The 12,622-nt window shown below is 39.0% G+C and overlaps 2 long non-coding RNA genes across 22 annotated transcripts in view; one reads left to right on the plus strand and one right to left on the minus strand.

Moving 5' to 3' along the window:
* Window positions 1–9,807, minus strand: part of LOC105482226 (uncharacterized) — a 159,371-nt gene extending 149,564 nt beyond the window's left edge. For all 19 annotated transcript variants that reach the window (XR_011606984.1, XR_011606983.1, XR_011606978.1 and 16 more), the window contains exons 1-3: window positions 9,588–9,807; window positions 1,393–1,484; window positions 815–939 (exon numbers count right to left, since the gene is read on the minus strand). This is a non-coding gene — a long non-coding RNA (uncharacterized lncRNA). The remainder of the gene's footprint in view (window positions 1–814; window positions 940–1,392; window positions 1,485–9,587) is intronic.
* An 88-nt stretch (window positions 9,808–9,895) lies between these two features.
* Window positions 9,896–12,622, plus strand: part of LOC139355835 (uncharacterized) — a 33,689-nt gene continuing 30,962 nt past the window's right edge. For all 3 annotated transcript variants that reach the window (XR_011606996.1, XR_011606994.1, XR_011606995.1), the window contains exon 1: window positions 9,896–10,108. This is a non-coding gene — a long non-coding RNA (uncharacterized lncRNA). The remainder of the gene's footprint in view (window positions 10,109–12,622) is intronic.

Here is a 12,622-nt window from a genome sequence, read left to right on the forward strand (position 1 = left end):
CCAGCACTACCTATGAAGCATTTTAGTATTAAGTGTACTTTGTTATAAATGTACATTGCAAACTCCAGTGCAACCACACAAAATATTTTTTAAAGAATTATAATACTGTGAACGGGGTGAGTAATTCCAACCCTGAGGATCTAAAATCAATTTCCATGGCTGAAAAGCCAAAGGGATGGCAGGATTTGGCCACAGCTCAGGATGCCAAGAGCTTTTACTTTTAGATGCCATAGTAGCTGGGCTCCCACTGGGTTCTTGTTACAGATCAAATGAATGACACAGCAGCCTCTGCTTCCCTTTGTAAAATTACGTTTGGCTTTGAAACTCTTAATGACAAGAAATAACCTTCTACAGCAAAATTGAGGGCGTTTAAAGAATTGAGGCAACCCTAGGAAGTAATTTTGAATTATTTTATAAAACGATTTGAAGATGAAAATCACTTTATAATTTTTTGAAAGCTATGCTTATCAATTTTTTGTTTAACAGATCTAATATGTAGCTGTTCTATGTCATGTGAAAATAAGATAACAACATATGTTAACCTGTATTTATGTTTAATAATTAATGTTTCAGTATTTTAACTTATTTAAAATGACTCAGCCATTTTATGATTATCTATTACTTAATTTAACGTAAGATGACTTTAAGATTTTGAATTACTGAAAATAATTTTGAAACTACAACTACAGGTACCTTTCCTGTCTTCCCCAGTCATCCTGGATAGCAAATAGCCATGTCTATTCCCAAGGATGCCTATAAAGGAAGAACTCAAAACTGAACTACATGGAGCTTCAGAATCTAAGAGAAAACTTACCCACAATTCCCAGTTGCTTCAGAGAACAATGGACACCCTGGACCCGCGGTGGGTCCCATGCCTGGTCACTCAGTGCTCCTGGGGGTTGCTAGATGCCCCACTTCTTGTCCCACTTCTGATACCATCTGTTGGGGAATGATTTGCAAATTGGGCAGCCCCCAGAATCGGAATAGATTCAGAGAGACTCTGTGCTGCCACATGCTTGGAAGGGAAAAAGGAAAGTGATGTACAGAAAGCAGAAGTGAGGTACAAAAACAACTGGATTGGTTACAGCTCAGTGTTTGCCTTATTTGAACCTAGTTGGAACAGTTGGCCATATTTCATTGGCTGAAACTAGTTGATTGGTACAAGAGTAGGTTACAGACTGTTTCCATATCTAGTGAAGTTACAGTTCACTGTATACAGAGTAACGTTAAGGCTGAACTTAAAATCCATGTGGACACAGATTCAGGCTAAACTTAATTTAACAAGACTATGAAGTGTTTGCACCAGAAAACAAAGCATATTTTGAGTAGCATTAGGGTAAACAAATGCCTGCAAATTTTACAGTATCTTACAGGAGGAGGTAGGGTACTTACCAGAAGCCCCAGTAAAAGGGGGAATTTGGTGATGTACTTCCCTGGCACTTCCAGCCTAAGAAGCTGAGCTCCCAGAGGATCCCAAAAAGGCCCTTGGAAAGAAAGGACTTTTTTAGAAATATAGAGCACACCCACCAGAATGATAGGATGACAGGGTTTGAGAAATATAGGAATCCATTGCCCAACTTGATATTGATGTGGGAACACTCTGCTCACATGCAAAGCAAGAGACTGAGTGATTCTGGAAACAGCACTCAGTCAATGACAGAAGGACAGTGGTGGACGAATACCCGGCTTCTCATCTGCTCAGCGGCAAAACAGTGAGACATGTTCTACAGTGCCTCGCTTGGGTAGGTACATCACACATCCTCATCCTAATGTGTCATGACAAAGACTGAAGTTAAAGCTACACAATTTAAATGATTGGTGAGCAAGAACTATTCAAGGGCATAACACAAAAATTGTTTTGCCTGCTGTAATTGTACACATGATTTAAAAGACTTAAGTTTTCAGGACAAACATTATAGAGGATTTTCATTTCTTCCTAGATATACTTTTCAGCCATAAACTTTAAATAAACAAACAATTTGTTCAAGGAACCTAAAAGCCACTGGCAAAATGCATTACATTTGTGTTTTTTATATTTAATATCTTTTCTTTATTAGTTTATGTAAGATATACTACTTCTACTTTCTACTTATAATTGCATATCTTGTTAGAGCTACAGTTAAAAAAGAAAAAATGTAGTAGATACAAGGTAGTCTCCCCTAGCACCTAATCATCATCCAACATATCTGCCTTTTCTTTCCCTTTCCTGAAAGGTTATAGTAATTTGTATGGCCAGCTTTCCTAGAAGACAAAGCCTGAGCAAAACTTCATAAGCCAAGATATTTGAGAAGAGCTCAATCCCAGTGAAGCAAGAGTGAAGGGAAAATGCAGAAAGGCCGGGAAGGGGGGAGGGCGAACCCTCGAGCTCTCCTAGGGAGCAGCAAGGCCTCATCTTCCTCCCGTGCCAATCAGATCCTTCAGAGCTTCCAGTCTTTGCAGCCCTACGGAAGTCTCTCCTAGCGGTGAAGCCAGTGACCGTGCACGACTCACTGCGCAGGCCTCTCTGGCCAAAAAGCGAGACTAGCGCCGCAGCCCTGGAGGGTGAAACAACTGACTCCAGCATGGTGTTTGGCATAGGCCTATCTCCTGTGCTGTGTTCAATGGCACATTTACAACCCTCGTGAAGTTCATCTGTTAGGCACAGTGTATGGGCTCCACTCGGCGTGACCCACTACAAATGTTCAAATTTTTACTTGTTTTGAGATTAGGAAGAAATATGTTAATTTATAATTTAATTAAAATCAGTAACTCATTCTTGAAAATTAATCTGAAGAAGTTCTATGAATTGGGAAAGGGGAGGAAATCTAAATAATTGACCATAAGGAATTAGTTGAGTAAATGATGATGCATCAACTTGAGGGACTCTTACCTCATTTTAAAAGGGTGATTAGTTTAAAATATTGCCATATGCTTTTGACATAATGTTAAATTTAAAAAGCGGAAGATGCAACACCTTCGAGTTGTGATTCAAAATTACATTGGTCAGGAGAGCCAAAGTCACACCACGGTAAGAAACAATATGGTTACATAAATGGATAAAACACACACTGGGGCCTTTTGCGGGTGTATAGTGTGAGGAGGGAGAGGATCAGGAAAAATAACTAATGGGTACTAGGTTTTATACCTGGGTGATAAAATAATCTGTACAACAAATCCCCATGACACAAGTTCACCTATCTAGCAAACCTGCACTTAAACCCCTGAACTTAAAAGTTAAAAAAAAAAAAAAGAAGAACCAAAAAAATCCCAGCAGCGTAGCACAATAAGCCTTTGTTTATTGCACACATACATGCCAAGTAACCATATGACATGACAGGTATGTTCAATGGCTTCACTATAGTAACCATTGTACTATCTACATGAATCCCATAACCTCATGTTGTAAACCTCAAATATACACAATAACATTTATTTTTAAAAAGAAAAAGGAAGACTGCTGCATGTTCAGGAGGTTCTCCCAGACACTGTCCACATGCGTTGCCCATGATTCTTCCTGTTGGGTTGGAGTCAGGTGGTGAATGGCGCTGCTCCCTTAACCACCATGCTATTCAGTCACTAGAGTTTCTGCCTATTCCTGTGAACACATGACTATCTGCAATCAGATAGCATCAGACATGTCAAGGTCAAACATCAGACAAACCAGCATTTAGAGGATAAGCAAAAGAACAGGGGACCCTGCCCCGGAAGAGACTCACAATGCTACTGAGGGAGGGAGGGAGTTTCTGCTCAAGCAGCACAAGCACAACAGACGCCATAAGTCAGCCTGTCCTTGTCCGCTCAGACCCAGTGTGCTTACTGAGACATGCCTGGAGTGCCTGTTTCTGTGCATAGCCCATCGCCCTGACAGCACAACTACAATCTTCGGACTCCATGTCATAGTCTGTCTTGTGCTGTCAGTTTGGATGCCGGTGCTAATATTACTCATGAGAGTCCAAGAAGGTTGAGTCCAAGACAATTGATGATAATCGCCCAGCTTACTACAGCACACTTTGTGGAAATGGGCACTTAACTGAAAATCTCGTACTCCAACCAGAGAGGTCATATTTTCCATTTATTTTACAACACTTCTTCAGATCCTATGTGGAGGTCTGTTTTCCTAGAAAAGATCATGTTTTTCAGTCATTTAGAACTAACATTCAAAATCTGTGCACCCTCAGTTATTTCATACAGATAACAGAAAAAAATTCTGAGAATATTATGGGTTATTAAACACTAAAATGTGCTTCTGAAAAAAATTGCAGAATATCTTCTTGTCAAGTTCCTTGGTTCTCTATGGAGCCAGGGATTCTGAATAGTTACTTCTTGAGGTGTTTCCCAAACCTGGGATACTATGATAGGGGCCATAAAATCAATATGCTGAGTTGAAAAAGATTATATGTCAGCAGTTGGTGAAGAAAACGAACCTAAAATATTTTAGGTAAGCATTTATTGTGCACTAAATAAGTGTTGCTGCCTTAGCAAAGGGAAATACCCAGATTGCAAAAATGCAACAAACTTGGAAAAATCTTTAAATATACAGAATATTTAATATATCATTTAATGTGGAAAAAAATGAAGAAAGTCTTTCCTTAAAGGAAATATCAAATTTCTCTAATCACATTCTTATTTAACAACAAGACTGTAGTTAAAAAAAAAAAAATTCAAAGGACTAGCACTAAATCCAAACTGTAAAAGAATATTAATACATAAATTAAGTGGCACATATCATGTCATATAGTTTTTTAAAATGATATATAGTGTTTTTAGGCTGGACACAGTGGCTCACACCTATAATCCCAGCACTTTGGGAGGCTGGGGCAGGTAGATCACATGAGGTCAGGAGTTTGAGACCAGCCTGGGTAACATAGCAAGATCTCATCTCTATTTTTAAAATCCAAAAATATTAGCCAGGTATGGTGGTGCGTGCTTGTGGTCTCAGTTACTCAGGAGGCTGAGTTGGGAGAATCACTTGAGCCCAGGACGGGGAGGCTGTAGTGAGTTATGACAGTGCCATTGCACTTCATCTTGGGCAACAGAGCGAGACCCTGTCTCCAGTAAATAAATAAATAAATAAATAAATAAATAAATAAATAAATAACATATGGTGTTTTTAAATTTCTTTATATTCATAAGTAAAATATTGAAGCAATTATTTTTATGTGTGGGTTGTGTTCTAAAAGTTTCCTTGTAGCTTGGCTGTTTGGAAGTCACAATGTATTTTTCCTGAAGAACAATGGTGTTTTTTGAGGTCAGACTATCTTCCAAAAGTTCATTTAACTCAAAATAGTATAGAAAGATAGTACATTTGCAAACAAAATTAAAGTAGACTAAACAAAAGTTAAGTAATAAAGCAGATTGTCAAATTAACATACAGGAAACAGTAGCCTTCAATACAAAAAATAATCAGAAGATATGATGTAGGAGAGAGTCCCATTTCCGGCAAGAAAATAAAATATATAATACTTAAGAATAAGCTTAACAAGAAATTTGCAGAACCTCTGTAAGGAAAATTTGAAAATACTCCTGAAGAAGACTTGAATAAACACAAAGACATCCTTTGCTCTTTGAGATAGGATGATTCAACCCATCGTTAGAATATCAGTTCTCCCTCAGTTGATTTGGAAACTTAACATGATCAAAAATAAATAAATGACAGGCATTTTTATGGAGCTAGACCAGTCAATACTAAAATCAATAGAAAAAATAAAATGCTAGAATAGTTATGACATTGAAGAAGAAAAACTATAAGAAAATGAAATCCTACCAGATACGAAAATAGACTTTGAAGCCTCTATAACTAAGGCAATGTGGTGATGTGGTGCTAGCACCTCAATAGACTGACAGGCCAGTGGAATTGAATACAGAGTCTAGGAACTGATCCAAGAAAAAATGAAAATGTAATGTATGATGATGATGGTGTCTTACATTACTGTGGCAAAAAATTCAAAAACAGCCATTTGAGGACAGGGGCAGTACTTCATGTCTATAATCTCAGCATTTTGGGAGCCTTAGACAGGAGGATCCCTTGAGCCCAGGAGTTCGAGACCAGCCTGGGCAATATAGCAAGACCTTTCCCCGCCAACAGCCTTCCCCATCTCTACAAAAAACAAACAAACAAAAAAGTTAGTTTGGCATGGTGGTATACAACTATAGTCCTAACAGTTCAGGAGGCTGAGGTAGGAGGGTCAGTTGAGCCCCCAGAGTTCAAGGCTGCAGTGAGCTATGATTATGTTACTGCACACCAGCCCGGGTGAGAGAGAGCCTGACTCTAAAACAAGCAAAAACAAAGACATTTGAAAAAAAGATAAAATTGGATCCTTAACTTGCACCATACAAAATAAGAAATTCCAACTGACCTGAGAAATAAATGTTAAAAATGAAACCATGTAAGTACTAGAAGAACATATGGAAGCGTTCTTCCATAATCCAGCAGGGATAAGGAAAGGCTCTATTCATTTATCAAATCTAGATGTGATAAAAGATAATAACAATATATTTAATTACATAAATATGTGGTTTTTATATCTTATATGTATTCTATGTTACGTATAATTATGTTAAAAATTAAATGATATTTAAATATATATTTTGTGTATCAGAAATATGTAAGTGATGGCAAACTGAGAGAAAATATTTGCAGCATCTATGTAGTAGGTGAAAAACACTGTCTTTTGGTCTTAGGAACCCAGTTAAGGGATCTACTTGAGATTTAAGAAGCAAGAAATAGAGTACCAGGCAAAAACAATAAAATTGCACCAAGGTCTATATGGGATTGACAGCAAGACATTTTCTCTGAGCCCTAGTCATTGTCCTACGCATTCTGAACCAGGTAAGAACTAGAGTCTACATTTGGAAGGAACTGCAAGTGAGCGCCAGGTGACCCAGTTGCAAAAATTAGAGTGAGACGTCAGCAATTCCATGAAGATGTCACCACCCAAAGTGTCCATAGAATCCCTGTTATAATAGTAGGATATTGACCAGTGAGTTGGATAAAATTTGATCATGACCTTATGAGAGATGCTGCTGAATAAACCTCAGCATTCTACTTGCCTTAACAACTGCCCTCTGGTTTTCATTCAATCCCCCTCCTCCTCCTACAAGTGCACTGTGCCCTATATCACTCAGTTCAGGCAAATACTCACTCATCTGCCTTTCTGCCTTTCCCAGGCCCAGCCATGTATGGTTATTTAGGTTGTGCAATCAAAAATGAGCTTTAAAAAGTCTTTACTATAGATAAGTAGTACTGATAGATACTTTTCCAGCCTCTCATATGGTCCTGGTTGCCTATATCAAACAGTTCTCTGTAAGAAGACACAAGCGAATCTCCTGGACCTTAGTTTGCTTCCTACAAAAAGATTTCTGTTGCTTAATGTTAAGAAAAATCCTAAGTACTGAACTTATTTGATCATCAAATTGAAGATGTAACCTATTTACAGGGGTAACATTATATTCTGTACTACTAAGAAGAAAAATAGTTATGAATTCAACAATAACATTTCCTTATTATTTTGAAATTTTAATTATATTTATTGAAATGTATCATTTAAGTTTAACTAGACATAGACTTTTATCATATAGTACTTTTATGCATATATTAAAAAGAAAAACATAAATGAAATAAGTTGTTTAAAGTATTTCAAAGACTTCTTTGTATTTCCTACCCAACTATTCAGAATCCTATTTCAACACAAAGTTATCAATGTCTGTGCTTTTCCACACACTGTGCCATTAACAGTATCAGTGATGCAGCACTTAAAATAATTCACAAAACTAGACTCATAGCCATAGGTTACTAGAGGATAAAAGTTGCTTCAGTATAGCAAATTTGCACAAGTACCCCTGAAACTAAAACAAAAGAAAAATCTAAATGTTTATCATCACTTTGGCTAAGCTATCATTTCTTTTTTAAAAAAAAAAAAAAAAAAAAAAAAGGCTGCTTCAATTAAACTTTCTAGGTTCTCTTCTACTAGATTCCCCCTGAATGTACAATTAACCTTCCTTTCTTATTCTTGGACACATTGACACCTAATACTTTTCCATTTACTTTTAAATCCTATAAACCATTTCTATTGATGAGACAACTCTGCCCATTTTGAAAACATTAGGATTAGGCCGTTAGTTTTTTCTTTGTTTGTTTGTTTGATTTTGAGATGGAGTTTTACTGTTGTTGCCCAGGCTGGAGTGCAATGACATGATCTTGGCTCAGTGCAACCTCGACCTCCTGAGTTCAAGCGATTTTCCTGCCTCAGCCTCCCTAGTAGCTGGGATTACAGGTTCCCACCACCACACCCAGCTAATTTTTTAATATTTTTTAGTAGAGATGGGGTTTCACTATGTTGGCCAGGTGTGTCTTGAACTCCTGACCTCAGGCGATCCACCCTCCTCTGCCTCCCAAAGTGCTGGGATTACAGGCGTGAGCCACCACGCCCAGCCTAGGTCATTGCCGTTAGTTTTTAATAAAATGTCCACTGGGTAAGTTTTAGCCCATGTCAAGAAGAACATGAAAGTTACCTATTTGAAGAAAGTTTAAAAGGTAAATACCCTCACTGTTTTGCCATTGACATCAAGATAACAATTTTTTTCAATGGCTACCATCTTTCCGAGTTTGTACCAGTGGTTCACTTGGAGTCTGATACTGGTTTTTCTGGTCCTAAGAGTGGTGGTTTCCACACCCCCCTCCCGGATGCTCCAAGTTAGAACAGGTCTTCCCACACTGCTGAAATAATGATAGTGTGTCTGCACTAAATGACAAGAACCCCTGTGGGACCCAGTGCCCATCTGACAGGTGTTCCCAGATCCCTAACCCCATATCTCTGCTGCTTATGTTTCCTATCTAATCCTGGAAATTTACACGTGAGGAAGAGTAAGTTTTGTTCTGGGCTATTAGGGATTTCTTATGAAGAACAGGTCACTTTCTTTTTCACAATTGTGTGATATCCCCATGGGCTTCAGTTAAACGAAAAGAATTTATGTAGTCATAATTGCCATCGTATTTTCTAATATACTGTTTTATAAAAAGATATGATTTACAAGTAAAAGCCATATTAAGTCTCCAATAACAGTTTCCTAAGATTTCAAATGTCTGCATTCTTATAAACATTAAACTGAACACCTCATCATTTTCTCCCTGATATAATCTAACTTATCTCCCTTTAGGCCATAGAAACTATCCTTTTCTCGTTTTCCAAAGGTCTCTATGCTGTGAAACAAGATCATTTATCTCGATCTTTCTCTGCCTTCTCTGCCTTCTGGTCATTTTTAACACCATTAACAGCAACTGCTTCTGCAGAACCACTTTAACTCCTGCTTTCAAGTTTTTCATAAACCCCTCATTTAGTTTCCTTAAATTTTCAGTGGAAGAGAATTTCCAGTTCAGCACTCTGCGGATAACAAACCCTGTGTCCTTGATTGCCTGCATCTGACCCTGAGTCCCTTCATCTAAAGCAGTACAGTATAGTTGGACTCTACTTGGAACCATATAGCTTAACAGAGAAAGGACAAGGCATGGGACTAGGCAGGACAGGATTCAAACTCCACAGTATTAGCTTTCTACTGCTGTGTAACAAATCACCACAACTTAATAGCTTAAAATAGCACACACTGGTTACCTCACAGTTCCTGTGGATTTAAAGTCCAGACATGGCCTTATCTGGGTCCTCTGTAAGCTGCAATCCAGGTGCCAGCCAGGATTGAATTCTCACCTGCAGGCTTGACTGGGGTAGGATCTAGTTTTAAGCTCACTCAGGTTAGTAGAGTTCATTTCCTTATAGCTATAGGATTTGTGGCAGCTTGTTCTTCAAAGCCTGTGAGCACACCAAGATTCTAGACTGAGTCAGCTGGTAATATGGAGTCTTTTATGACATCATATAATGCTATTACCTTTGTCATATTCTATTGGTTAGATATAAGTCACAGGTCCTACATACACTGAAGAGGAGGGTGCAATAAGAGTATAATGCCAGAAACAGGGATCATGTAGTATCACCTTAGGTTCAATATGTCACCATCACTGTCCTTACATTCTCTTAGATTCCCAGTTTTCTCATCAGTATTATCAGGATATGACAGAAGGATGGTCAGACACCTTTCATGAGTTCAGGCAGCACCATTTCTAATGAGCACTACTATGGTAAGTTTTACTTGTCAACTTGATTAGGCTAAAACCTCAGCTATTCAATCAAACACCCATCTGGATGTTCTGTAAAAGCAATTAATAGACATGATGAAAGTTCATATTAATTTGCCTTTCTGTAAGTGAGCTTGACTTAGAAAACCTGGGTAGCCTGATTCATTGTGTTAAAAGGCCCTAAGAGCAGTGCTGAGACTTTCAGACAGAGAAGAAATTCTGCCTGTAGACAACAGGCTCAACTAATGCCCAGCAGTTCCAGTCTGCCTTTCCCAGTGGCTTTCCCTACAGATTTTAGAGGACATTGGTAATATGGTTTGGCTGTGTTCCCACCCAAATCTCATCTTGAATTGCAGTTCCAATAATCCCCACATGTCATGGGAGGGACCGGGTGAAAATAACTGAATCATGGGGGAGGTTTTCCCCATCCTGGTCTCGTGATAGTGAGTTCTCGCAAGATCTGATGGTTTTATAAGGGGCTTTCCCCTTTGCTCAGTTCTCATTCTTCTCTCTCCTGCCACCTTGTGAAGAAGGAAGTGTTTGCTTCCACTGCTGCCATGACTGTAAGTTTCCTGAGGCCTCTCCAGCCCCAGGGAACTGTGAGTCAATTAAACCACTTTCCTTGATAAATTACCCAATCTTGGGTATGTCCTGATAGCAGCATGAGAATGGACAAATGCAATTGGCTTGACCAGCCAGCCCCCACAATCATATAAGCCAATTACTGGTAATGAATATGTTAATATACATCTCCTACCATGTATGTTTCTCTGGAGAATCCTAACTGATACAGATTTTGATACTGGAAGAGGTTCTAGAGGACTATAACCTTATGGGTGAATTTTCTGCATTGGTTCAGGGGTTTCTGAAATTGGTTCCTTAATATAATTAGATTTAAAGAGACCTATGGATCTATTCCAGTGGTAAAAAGGGCATTGGTAGTTCATGTCACAGTGTAACAATAGAGATATACAAAATATAGCCACTGGATACTCTTAATCAAATACCTATGAAAGGTGAGATTTGGGTTACCATGTAGTTTCTACCTTAGAACATTTTAGTAAAACCAAAGAGTACAATGTGTTTGGCTAGTTATTCCTAATTGTACTAAAGAACGTGGGGAAAGAATAAGATAAGCTCAGAGTTTCAAATTCTCAGTTCAATCTCTACATAAATAATCTGAAAGCTTCTTTGTCTGCCCTGAAAGAAACCTTTATCATCTGTAGCCCAGGGGCAAGAATTTCTGAAAACCAAATTCAGAGTCTAACCCTGTGAGTGGCTAAATTAAAATGCAAATTAGATTCTCAACATTGCAGGGTGTCTTTTGTTAAGCAGAGAGCTTCGATTGGGAAGGAAGGGGACCCTGAAAGTTTGAAGGGGGACATATGGGTAGATCACAATGGAGCTGAGTCTTCTTTGTCAGTAGAAGCAGCCTTTCTACCCCTGCCTGAGGAGATTAGCCTGAAGAAACTGTAATGGCTTCCCCTGAGGTAACTACCTTGAAAGATACTGCTGATTCTCCTTAGGACCCGCTGCCAGTACTCCTCTTTGCTTCTAGACCTATAATTAGACTCAACCCCAGCAGGTCCCCAAGGGTGAGGTAGAAAGTGTAATCTGTGAGTTGTGCCATATGAGCAAAGAACTGCACAATGTTTCCAATATATATACAGACAGAAAACCGGGGAATTCATGTGGGAATGCATTGTAAGAATGTAAGACTGGGGAAGAAATATAAGGTTGAATCTGGCTAAATTCCTTGATATGAACCACTAATCAAATATTTGGGTTAGCTTGAGTGTTTAGAAAAGGCTTGGTTTGATTGGTGGGTTCACAGAAACATGAACCTGAAGGTGGCCTATGCCAAATAATGCTGAATGTTAGAACTGTCTTGTAACACTATATAATAAGGTATCCAAAGACTTAAGAAAAGTGGAAATGTTTGAAAGATCATGTAAGAAAGATCTGCTCAACTAACTTGATAGGGTCCATAAGACACAATTTTCACCACAACTTTGAGAAATAGATTTTTGGAGGATGTCCCAGCCTCCTTGAGGAGCTTTCTTGTCTCTCTTCAGGTCAGAAAGTACAGTGGGAACTGACATCATCAAAATGGGATCTCAGGCTGGAGCAGTGGTTCACACATGTAATATCAGCACTTTGGGAGGTGAGGTGGGCAGATCACTTGAGGTCAGGAGTTTGAGACCAGCCTGGCCAACATGGTGAAACCCCGTCTCTACTAAAAATACAAAAATTAGCCAGGTGTGGTGGCAGGTGCCTATAATCCCCACTCCTCAGGGGGCTGATGAAGGAGAATCTCTTGAACCCAGGAGGCAGAGGTTGCAGTGAGCTGAGATTGCACCACTTCACTCCAGACTAGGTGACAGAGCAAGACTCCATCCCCCGCCTGCCCCTTCCCCCCCCCAAAAAAAAGGGATCTCTAAGTGTAATGGGTATAACAGTATCTCAGGGTGGCAGGGGCCAAGTGGTGACTCTTCATTGCCTCAGACAAGGTGGATG

This window comes from Macaca nemestrina, chromosome 8 (genome assembly GCF_043159975.1).
Source record: "Macaca nemestrina isolate mMacNem1 chromosome 8, mMacNem.hap1, whole genome shotgun sequence".
In the NCBI taxonomy this organism is placed as follows: Eukaryota; Metazoa; Chordata; class Mammalia; order Primates; family Cercopithecidae; genus Macaca; species Macaca nemestrina.